The sequence below is a fragment of the Harpia harpyja genome, chromosome 5, assembly GCF_026419915.1.
Source record: "Harpia harpyja isolate bHarHar1 chromosome 5, bHarHar1 primary haplotype, whole genome shotgun sequence".
NCBI lineage: Eukaryota > Metazoa > Chordata > Aves > Accipitriformes > Accipitridae > Harpia > Harpia harpyja.
In genome coordinates, this window is record NC_068944.1 from 13,118,186 (window position 1) to 13,130,778 (window position 12,593).

General features: G+C 44.8%; 1 protein-coding gene across 1 annotated transcript in view; it reads right to left on the bottom strand.

Annotated features, from left to right (window-relative positions):
• Nucleotides 1–1,943, bottom strand: part of ZNF407 (zinc finger protein 407) — a 351,767-nt gene extending 349,824 nt beyond the window's left edge. Inside the window, exon 1 of the mRNA XM_052786923.1 lies at nt 1,816–1,943. The gene's annotated coding sequence lies outside the window, so the exon portion shown is untranslated. The remainder of the gene's footprint in view (nt 1–1,815) is intronic.
• Between the last annotated feature and the right edge of the window lie 10,650 nt (nt 1,944–12,593).

Below are 12,593 nucleotides of genomic sequence, written 5' to 3' on the forward strand. Positions count from 1 at the left end.
CTTTAGATTATTAAGGTAAGAATCACAGCGAATTACATCCAATGTTTAAATTATACGTTAGTCTATTATTGTTTTGCACCGTCAGCAAATCACTCCTGCCACTATTACCCTTGCACTTTTGGATTCCCATTATTTACTACTCCCTAGGTGTTACCATCATGCTTAGTACGATACAGATGAACATGAATACACAACAAACCCAAGGTCTTGCAAGTCTGCATCAAGACAACTACACAAAGAAGAAAAGAGGGTACACGAAAACTAGAACTGTAACTATACAAATTCTGAGGTCACCGATAGCTACAGCATACGGAACACAGACAAAACGCTTTTTCCTTTTCTTTCTCTTTAACTAATGCTACATTTAAGATGAACATTGTGGTTCACAGGCCACACTAATTATTTGAAGGAGCAACAGCAAACCTGCTGGAACAAGTCAAATTAAGCAAGATTATAACCTGTCCCTCAAAGGCCACCTAAAACAGTTAGTTTTGGTTTAACGATCTTTTCCACTGAAGATGCACACCTCTTCAGAAATGTATTTAAGAATTGCTAGGGTATTTATGGGAGCTCGCTTTCCTCACTGCGATCTGACAGGTCCCCTGAAAGTCCACTAACGCCCTAGAGACAACAAACCCATGTTGAAAATCACAAGACTGTGGGAACGCAGAAGGCAATGGTGACTCAAGGACTGCTCCGTTCAGAGATTTCAGCAGAGTAAAGGGAAAACGGCTACAGCTGGTTTTTTTACCACTTGTAAGAACTGCTTACAAAGCTCCTGCAGTCACATGCGTTGCCACTCACTGCCAACCGCATGCCTTCTCAAGCTCATCCACGCTAAAGCTACAACAACCTTCGGGAAAGGAGGGGAAAGTAAGAAAAAGTGGGGGGGTTTTGAGCAGCAAAAAGCAGTCAAGGTAGAGCTGGACCACGCCACAGGTCACATCTTCCTGGCTGCGCGGGGCCAGGCCAAGCCGCGCCACGCCACGGCCCCGGGTGGGGTACGGCACCCTGACCCACCCGCCCCACGCCGCTGCGCCTGCGCAGACGCCGCCCTGACGGCCCCTCACGCACAGGCGCGACTCGCCGCCGCGCAGCCATGAAGGGCCGCTGCCCGCTACCGTCCCCGCGGGGAACCAGATGACGAGGCCAAGCGCCCGCCGCCCGTTTCCCCTCACTGTCCCGCCCGGTGCAGGCCGCCGCCACAGCCCCGCCGGGACTCACGGCCCGCGCATGCGCAGCGGCCCTGGCTGGCGAGACCGGCTGCGGGCGCGGGGTGGGGTTGGCGGAGGGGGGAGGGGGAGAAGGGACCCCCGCAGCACGCGCCGGCCGGAGCCGCAACGCAACCGGCCGAGGCGCGCGCCCCCGCCCGTCTCTCCCCGCTACCCGCCGCTCTCTCCTCTCCCCCCCGCCGGCGGCGGCAGAGCGGAAGGGAAAAGCCGCGGCCCGGGGAGGGAGGGGGCGGGAGGCGGCTGAGGCAGCCAATGGGGGTGCGGGGCGTTCTTCCCGCCCTCGGCGCCCCGGCCACTCGGAGGGCAGGAGGGGAGGAAACGAGGGACGGGATTGGCTCGGCGGAGCGCTGCTGGCCGCCCGCCCGCCCGCCCACCCCCACCAAAAAAAAAAAAAAAAAAAAGAAAAAAAAACGACGGTAGCACAGAGGCCCAAAAAGCCCGAGGGGAGACACCGGCCCGGCCGCCGACCGGCCGCGGCCCCCCCGGCCCCATAAGCCTCCCCGCCAGGGTCCGAAGCGGCAGCCCTCCCCGCGCCGCTGAGCGGGGGGGGCCGAGCGGCCGCCTCCCCTCCGGCAACGCTTACCGCGCGGGGGGAGCCGTCCGCCTCCGCTTGTGATGATCTTGGTCACAAGTGGCGCGCCGTAGATTTCGCCGTTTTTGCGTCACGCCCAGAGCGAGGCGCGCGGCGCGGCGCGGGAGGCGGGCGAGGCCGGCTCACGTGACGCGGCGCCGGGGCGGGAGCCGGTGAGGCGCTGCCCGAGCGCCCGGCCTCGCGTGCCGCCGCGGGCGCGAGGGGCTGCGCCCAACGGCCGCCGCGCGGGCCGGGCGGGCGGGCGCGCGCGGCCGCCATCTTCCCCCGGCCGGGCCGGGCCGGGCTTGGCGGCGGCGGGAACCCGGGGGCTCACCCGTCTCCTGCTGCTGCCGCCCGATCCGCCCGGTTCTCTCACCGGCGAGGGCCCGGGAGACGGGCTCCACGGTGCTGAGGAAAGGAGGGGAGCCCCGAGGGCTCGCCCGGGGCTGGCGGTGACCCTCCCGGCTGAGGGTGTGCGTGCCTGTGAGGCCCGAGCTGCGGGCCCCGGACGGCCGAAGGCAGGCGGCGCTGGCGGGAGCCGGCGGACGCGGCGTTCGAAGCGCTGAAAGCGGCACCTTCGCTGGCGCCGGGCAGAGCCGTGGGGACGGGCGGCCTCCGCCTGGGCAGCTCCCGGGGCCGGACTGCCCGGTTACAGGCTCGGGCAGGGGCGTACCTACAGTAAACTTGTGTTGAGTAGCCCCGGTCGGCCTGGGCAGCGGCGGGAGCGCCGGCGCTAATCCGTGGGATAGGTGTTTTGGAGGAGGGGGAAGGATGTAGACGAGGCAGCGCACGGCAAGTTGTTCGCAAAGGGTATCCCTTGAAGGCGGTACAAACCTCAAGCTGTACTGTCAATATTTTTCAGAGGATGCAGTTCAGACGGGAAACAGCTGAATAAGGCGGGGGGGAGGCAATTTGTAAAACATTCTATATTTTGTAAGCTCACAAGGAAGCCATAATGCTGAAACACTTCACGTTCTATCCCCCTTTCTTAAGTCGCATGATCAGTATAGTATCAAAATTGAAGAAGTGTTATCTAAAGAGTCTGTTGATGTCTGGTGGAATGCGGTTTCTTTTCCACAGCCGCTTACGATTTTGAAAATGCAGGTTTACCATTTATGTTCTGATTGCACAGTATTTTTTAGTAGAGTAGTATCTTCTACTCTAGTAGAAGTAGATACTAGTAGGTGGAGTATCTTCATTAAACAGCATTTAGCATTCTTCAAGGCCGTTGCACAGGGGGTGTCAGGAGGAGAGAGCGCACCATTGTGAATGTGCTTGGAGTTCACTGACTTTTTCCAGTCATGCAGTGTATATAAAGGCACAGTCAGGCTTACTAATTAGGCCTGACAACTTACTTACAGTTTCATGTAGCCAGTTAGTCACTGGCTAATCTGCTAGCCTTATGACACAGCATTGCCAATTCTGGAGTGGGTTGTAAAGACTTAAGAGTGATTTGAGGACAAAGCAGTCACTACAGCCTGAGCCGTTCATCAAGTGGAAATGGAGAACCCAGATGAATGAACAGACTCTTGGTAAAGATTGAAATGAATGAACAGAGTTTAAAACATCGAGTATCAGTAGGTAAAGCATCCCACAGAATGTAGACTAGAGAAGGATATCTCCTTGTCTGCCCAGTACCTAGGGGTTATAGTACATATTTTAATTGTCCTCTGTATAATAACAAATCTACACAGAGGAAGACTCGTTAATTTGTCATAAAGATATCTTCAGTTATATATACATTTGCCTTTATGAGGACATTTAAGAACTTTAATAGGTTATCAAGAGACTACAGAAACCATTGGCAGTTAAGAACAATCTGATTGTTCTTGATATTTTTCAGCATAGGAAGATTGGTAAAACAACCTTTTGATGTCCCTCAAGCTCAATTTCTCTGTGTTTTACAGATTCCTTTCATATGCCTAAGAATTTTTGTAGGTCTGTGCCTCAAGGAACACCTGTATTTAAATATTTGTAGTATCCAGGTCAGCATGCCTGGTCCATCAGTTCTTTCATCATCTGCTTACTGAGGGGGAACATACTGAGGGAGAAGGCATGATCATGGGAGCTGGAGTTTTGTAAATTGAACTATTTCTAACAGAAAATGAAGAGAGGCAACATTTTTGGGGGAATAGCCTGAAGAGGGAGCCGTTGGTACAGTAGAAGCAACAATTAAGGCAGAATCGCTATTAATAAAAGAAAAAATTATATCTGTAACAAAAATAATCAAATTTTGTAATTTTAAGATCTATTTATTAAATGTTTACAGGCATACCTACATTTAATGATCTGGTGTAGGTATTATGTACATACTTTTAAAGTCATGCTGAAAATTTAAATGCTTGTTCTTTGTTCTGAAATATTTATACTGATTAAAATATATTAAAATGCAAACTGAATAAGTCAACGATGAATTGGTAAAGCATTAATTGGTCAATAGATTAGTTTATAAATGGACTGTAAACATAGAGTGTATTTATCTTCTAACAGAATATGACATTAGGAATGATTCTGCTGTTGCTATATTTCTTCCGCACCAAAATATTGATTGCGCTAGAAATAACCCCATGACTTGACAATGGTCATGTAGGTAATGTCTCTGACAGGCCCTCCAAAGGACACTGCCGAGCATCTGTAGGATAGTCAAGCAGTCGACAGTATTGTCCATAAGAGTTTCTTAATTGCCATTACTTTTCTCCAGAGTAGCAAGCTTTTGAAGAAAAGCTGCATCTATCTTTATCTTTTTTCTGACAATGTAATTACACCCATAAGAAAACATGAAGCAGAATAATTAGGATGTGAACACCAGGAACTTTTTTTAATGTCACTTACCTATGCATATATATACATGTATACCTTCCCTTTTTTAATGCAAATTTTTTTTTTCCCCATGGGAAAGACAACCTTTGAAAAGCCTTACCAAGCGGTGGCTTTTCTTCCAGTTGAAAAGTGGGGCTAAATGTTTTTCCTCTGTTTTGGGGTTTTTTTTTTTTCTTTTTAATTCAGTGCATGAATTACTGGGTGGAATCTTATCTCGTGTATATTGGTGACTGAACAAAAGGGTCTCACTGCTCCCTTCTGGTTCCCTTAAGTGAACCCGTGCTGTTGCGGGTTTGTGGGAAACCACCGTGGGGCGGACACTGAGGAGAGAACCGAGCTGCCGTGTCAGTCCCCACCGCTCCTCGTGTAAAAAGGGATGGAGGGCCAGCCTGCAGGCCTCCGCTCAGCCTCGCGGCCACGCTAGCTCCGGAAAGCAGAGGCGGTGTGGCCGCGTCAGGGCCTGACTGCGCCTTTGTGCCGTGCCGTGCCAGCAAGGTCACGCTGCCTGTGGCACCCGTGCTCACTCTTCCATTAAAGGTTGCACCTTCTTACTCACGTCGCGTTGCCCTGTGGGTTCGCAGCCCGGTTGTGCCAAGTAACCTGTCTGAAGTACAAATAGGTACCCGTTTTTCACGTAAACAAAATGCTCACCGGCTGCTAGGTACCTTTTGTTAAATTTTTCCGTTGTGATGTGGAGAACCTTATGCAAACAAGCAAAAATGTGGTGAAAATTATGTGGTTTCTCAGCTTTTCCTATTATCACAACTGCAATGCAAATGTTTGAGAAAAGTAAGAAAGAATGCACGCAGGCTTTAATGAATGCTTGGATGGGATCTGTTTGAATTTCTTATAATTTCATAAAATCTATAAAAAGGAAGTTTTTAAGCAGCTGCAAGAGAAGAAAGTAGGTTTTTGCAATTAAAAATACTATTTATAGCAGTTTAAGTTTGCATGTAGAAGTTGCAAGAATTTGAAAAAAACCCGAGATAATGCTTGAAGTTTCCCCCCATATCCTAAGGCTAATACTTAGAGTCATGAATTCTAACAAAAGAGAGTAATGGTGCCTGCAGATCCTTTCGTTTGGCCCAGGAGATGCATCATCAGGGCCTGCCATTGCCAGTACCTTTACAGGCTTTCTGTTCAACTTTTGAAGAAATGAAACAACTGGAGTTGTTCCACCTTGGTGGATCATGCAGCCTCATTTCCAAATGCAAGGAACACAGGGTGTGCCTTAGGAGAAGTGAAGCTGAATTCCTACAGGCTTAACATTTATCCTTTCTGCTTTTGTATTTGGATAACTGAAGACTTAATTGTAGCTAAAAAAAAAAACCCTTCCCTATTGCAAAGCAAAGGCAATATTTATGTGGACTTTTCAAAGTTGTCTTTTTTTCTCGCAAAATTATGATGTGATGTTCTGAAACTTGGACTGACAGCCTAAGAAGCTACCACTAGAGTGTATTTATCTTTATAAAGTGCTGATCCTGCAAATGGCTGCACAACAGATCCTTGAAGCCTGCAACACAGAAGCACGGGAGCCGTGGATATCTACATGTGTGCCGAGAGGTGTCTTCACAGAGGCACGTGTAGCATCAGACGTGATCTTTAATCAGATAATGAATAGTCTTGAGTTATGTTCCTCTAAAGCCAAGTTACAGTACGGCTGAGGAGCACGTAACAATTATGATATGTAAAAGTCTAGAAGAGTAGTCAACCAGCTATCTGCTCGATACCACAGTCAGTATCACAAAAACAAATAGTAATAAATGGTCATATAAAGCAATTGTATATAAGCACAAACATTTAAAATTTTTTGCATACACAATACAAAACATGCGAACGAGTGACATCACTTACGTTTCTGTGGATATGGCTTTCTAGATACAAACATCAATACGAGTGTACCAATAAATCAGATCTCTCATTTTTTTTTTCCTTGCTGCCAAATACTGAGGTTACTTGAATCAGACAACCAGATTTTTGACCCTTGGACACTGTCTTTTAAGTCTTCAGGCTGTTCCATTCAGAAAATCCCATTTTAAGATAGACGACCACCTGGAGAGAACTGCAGGTGAAGATTAATTTATTTTTCTTGGGCCTGTATGATTCTGTGCACACATTATAGTGACGACTTGGCAAAGGCACCAGACTGTCATTGCTAGTCTGCTCACCCAAAATGAAGCTAGCGCAACATCTCTTCATCATGGGTTTGTTTGTTTGTTTAAAATGTATTTTCTTTCATTCCACTGCTTTTCCATAGAAAGTGGACTATATAATTAACTTTCAGTATCCAGAACCCCCCAAAAATGGCTTGAGAAAGGATGTACTTTCCAGATCTTGTTGGTGCTTCCACTGTGATTAAATGAAACTGTATCATCTGAAGCTGCTGCTGGAATGTCAGGGTTGCTGCCAAATCAGTGATGTTAACCCTGCGTCCAGAATTTGCTGTCTTGTCAGGAAGGCAATAATGCACAGGAGATGAGTAAAGCAGTACTAACTCTTGAATTTCTAAGTGTAGAAAAAGAGTGATACAAACTTACATTGAATTCATATGAGGGCTCTGCCACCACTTGTTTCTTCACACCAGAAGACTGCATGTCAGGAGTGTGTCGTGTTGAATATTTTCCAGTTTCTATTACAGAGATTACAGTTTCAATTCTAAGTTTAAAAAAAAAAAAAATCCCCTTTGGCTCAGTGTGTATTGTCTAGCTCATGGTTCACAAACAAGTTTCACCATGCCTAGTGCACACAGGTGACTCATGGGGGGGTTACAAAAGTGACCCAGCCTTGGGTTGCCTCAAGGCCCTGTCTCTCTGCAGAGACGACTCACGGGGAGCTGTGTAGACAGCTTAGCCCTGGGTTGTCTGATAAACCCTAAACTAAACAGGGCAGTGGCTGCACCATTCAAAGAACCAAAACCTGAACTGAGCCTTGAAATCCCATAACAAATAGTATGCCCTGAGTCTCAATCCAACCACTATTCAGTTGCCTGAGGAAGCAAGGTAAAAAAACAAAAAACCTGGAGGGTTTCAGCTTCAGTTTCAAATGACAACCTTGTATATTTAAACAATCACAGGTAACAAAGGAAAGATAAGAGGAAACTCCACTCGGATATACATAATCCATTTAGGCATATATCATAATCCACTCAGACACAGTCATACACACCATTCCACAAGTCAGGGGATAAAAACTCTTTAAGATTCAGGTTGGAAACGGGGGAGTCACTTCTCCAGCTATACAGTTGGCTTGTGAAGGAAACCCTTCCCACCCTTGATCGGGATGCAGGTTGAGGTAGCTTCCCTGGCATTGAGAGCCCTTACCTGGAGGGGTAAGTGAATATTGTTTATGCTTTAAGTTTGTAAACACGTGTGTGCTCGTGGTTGTCTGTGAATTGCTTGTGGTTCTAATAGTGTACTACTCTTGCCTTAAAAAATTGCAATAGTGCATTCCTCCATTGTATCTGTAAAACCTGCAGTAGCGGTGTGTTAAGTCTGTAAGTGAAGTTCAAATAAATCATTTGCTTGAACCTTGCAGTTAAATCTGTGAGTGAAGTTCAAGTCGTTTGCTTGAACCTTGCAGTGAAGTCCGTTTCCATCACAGGCTCCACAAATAAAAAGACATGGCTAGCATGACTGAATTATTCTTACAGATTTTAAAAAAGTAATAATAAAAAAATAAAATTGTAACTGCATCTGAAGGACGGGGAACATGCAGTTGGCTGGCACTTCATGTTATTTCACAGTGAGAGATCACCAAAATGATTTTGAGACAGGTAACAACATCAGTATTATTCACGCATGCATACACAATGTCTGGTTTCTTTTAACTACAGCTATATAGAAGTCTGTCTGGAGGCTGACAGTGCCAAGACTCCAAGGATTTGTTGTTGTCGTACTGTGGGGTTTTTTAATAAAAAGGTAATTAATTGCAGTAAAATGAAAGAGATTAATTTATTACCCTGTATTATCTGTTATGTGTGAAGATGTCCAGCTTGCCAGTATTTACAGCTCTGCCACTGTATAATTAATCTCTCACAAACCCACAAAGCAAGTTTGTGAAAGACAAATACCTCAAACATAAACATCAAGTCTGGTACATTATGCATCAATACATTAACTTTAAGATTTAATGCAGTATCAGATCAGATAAGAACTTGCAAAGAAAGTCACACAACATGAAATACAGATTTAATCCTTATTTGTAGTCTTCACTAAGTCAGCATCTTATCCACCTGGCACATATATCCAAGTCCTGTGAGAGCTACATCTGCTGAAGTAAGAACGTGTGTAAACTGTCAGCTTTATGGGAAGAATTTCCTAGTTATACACTGAAGTTCTCAAACGCTCATCCGGTGAGGAACATGACCATTTTTCTTTGCTGTCAGGATGCACCTTGTGCAGTGTGTACTTTGAAGCTTAAGCAAGGTTTTGTTGGGTTTTTTTCCCCTCGCAAGCGTAAAGTTTCTTAGCAAATAGAATCCAAATTCAATGCCTAGTTGTTTTTGCAAGCACTTTTACACATCTATTTAAGTCCACAAAGAAACACAGCTGTTGTTCCTGCCTTGAGGAGTAAGTGAACATGGCAAGTTTCACACAAAGAACCTGGGAGGAATTATACAGCAAAACACAAGCATGCTTTCAGATAGTATTTGCAATTTTTATAACTCTGAGAGTAGATATAGTAACTAGGAACCACCTCCATCGTCCTCCGTCTCAAACAATTCACTCCGTGTGGGTTGCAGAATTAGCTGAAAGAAAAGCTTTGCAGCAACTGCTGATCCTCAGGCAAGGCTGGAAAGCCCCATTACAACAGTCAGTGGCTCTTTCACTTATCTCCTTAGAAAGTAGGGGAGATATCCAAATGACTTCTAAGTGACTTGAGAAAGAAGATTCATGCCTGTTTCAAACTCATACTACCTCAGTTGAAAAAAATCAGCAAAGAGCTTGCAAAATTGTATACCACCATGCTTGCATTGTTAGCAGGTCAGTTTGAATTTCCTGCTCTATTTTTATGTAATCTAATGTAGCAGTACGGCAGGAACAGCATTTACTACATACCTGTTTGTCAAAATGACCTGTAACGAGGTGTTCTTCATACACGTTGCCGAAGAACGCAAGTGAGAAGATCGCTGAAATATTTGGCAGTAGAGCTAAGTAGACAAAAATACACTCTATTAACAAGGAACTGTTCATATTTTTCTATTCATATAATTATGTTTAAAATATTTATATAATGATTTACCTCTTAAAGGATATGATGTGTCTGCAACTCAAAATACAGACATACATGGACACATACGGAGTTGGACTCAATGATCCTTATGGGTCCCTTCCAACTCTAGATACGCTGTGATTCTGTGATACAAGGTATACATTTGAAAATCAATTAAGCTTGACCTTGGGGCAATAAGTATTGGCGAAGTACCACACTTGTTCCCCTGTAAGAGTAACTTGCACCAAAACTATGGTAATGTCTGCAGTTCTGACCAATTCCAGAGTCAGCATCTTTCTAGAGGAGTCTTCTAAAAACAGATATATTTGAGAAAGCAAGTGAAAAGGAGAAGGGGTGAGAAACGACAAATGATTTTTAGGATCTTAGAAAATCCCATGGTGGAAAATAGCTGGCAGTGAGCATTTTGGTTAGCAGAGGGGACAGACTCTGGAGGTAGGCGAGAACAAGGGTGTGCACTTACGTACACTTACCCATACGTGAGTTTTACACACACAGGCACGCCTCACACCCTAGTGATGAGCAACATGGAGATGAGCCAGGGAGACCAAACGGGATCCATGAAATGAGAAGACTTTGTTCAGGGCTTTTTTCATGCATCGGTATTTTAACTTTACACATTACTTGCAGGTGGAATTTTCCAGCAGGAACAAGGGGACTGTGGCTCCTCGCTGGCACTGGCCACTGCGGCGCGGGCTCCTGTGTCACTGGTAAAGGCACAGTTGCGCAATCTTCCCTGTCCAAACACAGACTGTGGGTACCCTTAACTAGCAAGGAATTTTATAACATTTTGTCAAACAAGCTAAATGCCGTATTCTGAGAGGAATGACTAGCAGGAATCAAAGTCAAGCTTCTTGGGAGTAATGTTACTGGAAAGGAAAACCGTAACTATGTGAGTAAGCCTAATCTTCCATTTTCATGGGCTAAGCAGATGGTGACCTGATTAGTTCTTAGTCTCAGGAGGCTGGTCATCTCTCTACAACTTCAGCTTCTATTGTCATCACTTTATTATTTTACTCATTCTCCATTATTTTAGTTGACTGTCACATTTTTTAACCTTCTCTTTTGAGACATTGCTTAAGGATTAAAAACTGTATCTAACATAAAAAAGCAACTTTCACACCTAAGCCCACTGATTTTAAATGGAAATTAAAATGTTCCAGTTTCTTCTTTCACACCAATAATCAGTAGGAAAATACGATCCCACCCTTGCACATTTGATTCCCTACAACGTCGATGTACAGCTTACAGGAGGGAAGACTTGGGACGACGTACCAGGGAGACAGACAGACCTTGACCTGCTATGTATAGGCACCTAGTGCTACCAGAGGTGCTCTGGGGTGCTGCGTTTGGCCAGCTGCCACTCCACTGGCAGTGTTCACACAGGGCTTGAGTTGTGTCTGTCATCCTTGAGGCATTTTTCTCAGGTACCATAGGACGTCCCCAGTGGCATTAGGCATCCAAGTCTTGATATCTGAATCAAGCTCTCAAAGGTATAAATGCTGCTGTTGGACATGCCCACAAAGTTGTTTTCGTACTACCTGGGTGGGTTTAATCAGCAAAGCATCCTCTTACTTGATTATACAGGACATGATATGTGAAACAAACAGTACTTAGGTTTCACTGTGAAGAGGTGCCCTGAAGTAAACACAAATTATCAATAGACGTGTATCACAGTGTAAAAATTAGTCTAGAACCAGTCCAATTCACACCGAAAAGTCACGTTTTTGGTGTGACTTTGTGTAAACTGTGCTAATAAACATATTGTAGCATTTCTAGTTTTGCACATAAATTGGCCCAAACCAAAAGCCATTATTCAACCCTTAATAAGAAAAACCTCAATCAGTATAAACAAGAAATTTTTTTTAATAAAATGTCAGGATTAGATCTTGTAAGTGTACGTATATATACATAGCTACATACATGCATATGCATACACATAAAGTGTACATATGATTTCTGTAGTTAGTTGTTCAGGATTTGAGAATATCCAATATGTTCTGACATGGAATATGGCATATCTAGAGTAAGGCTAACAACTAGAAGTGAACTTGAATCCTATTTCTAACACTATTATTTTAGAGTTATCTTTAACTTACTGTAGCAACAAATAGCTGTTAATGCAACCAAGAAGTAACATTGCTAGAAATGGTATATAACAGTACAGACCTTAGAAAAAATGCACACCTTTTTTTTTTTTTTTAAAGGCTGATGAGATACTGCACAACATAAAAAAAAGGAAAAGACAGGATAACTGGTGGGTGCCCTGGCTTGATCTGAGAGGGAAAGAGTAGCTCTGGATACCCCTGTGGGCAGGAGTGACTTCCACAGTGCATTCTTTCATGGCTAGGAGAATCCGAAATTGAAGTTTTCTGCTATTTCTCTCTTCTGGGACTGAAGGAGACATGAAGATAGTCTGCATAATTCATTGCTCCCACTGTTTCACACACATGGTTTTAACTTGACAGTAAGTGGCTATTTCAGAGCCGAACCTTATTTCAGTGCACTGCTCTGACAGTGCCTGTGCTTATAAAACGATGCTATCTTTGTTGACTGTATTTTATTTGGCGTTCCAAAGAACAACAGAAAAAACTACGCATAACATAAGCCCACCTTCAGTTGCACTTCTTAATGTTGTAGAAGCCTTAGACAGCATGGATTATAGTGATTTTCAGAGCGGTTAGATTCCCAGAGACACAGCCTCCATACCTCTTTCATGAGGAAATCTGCCACCTCCACCA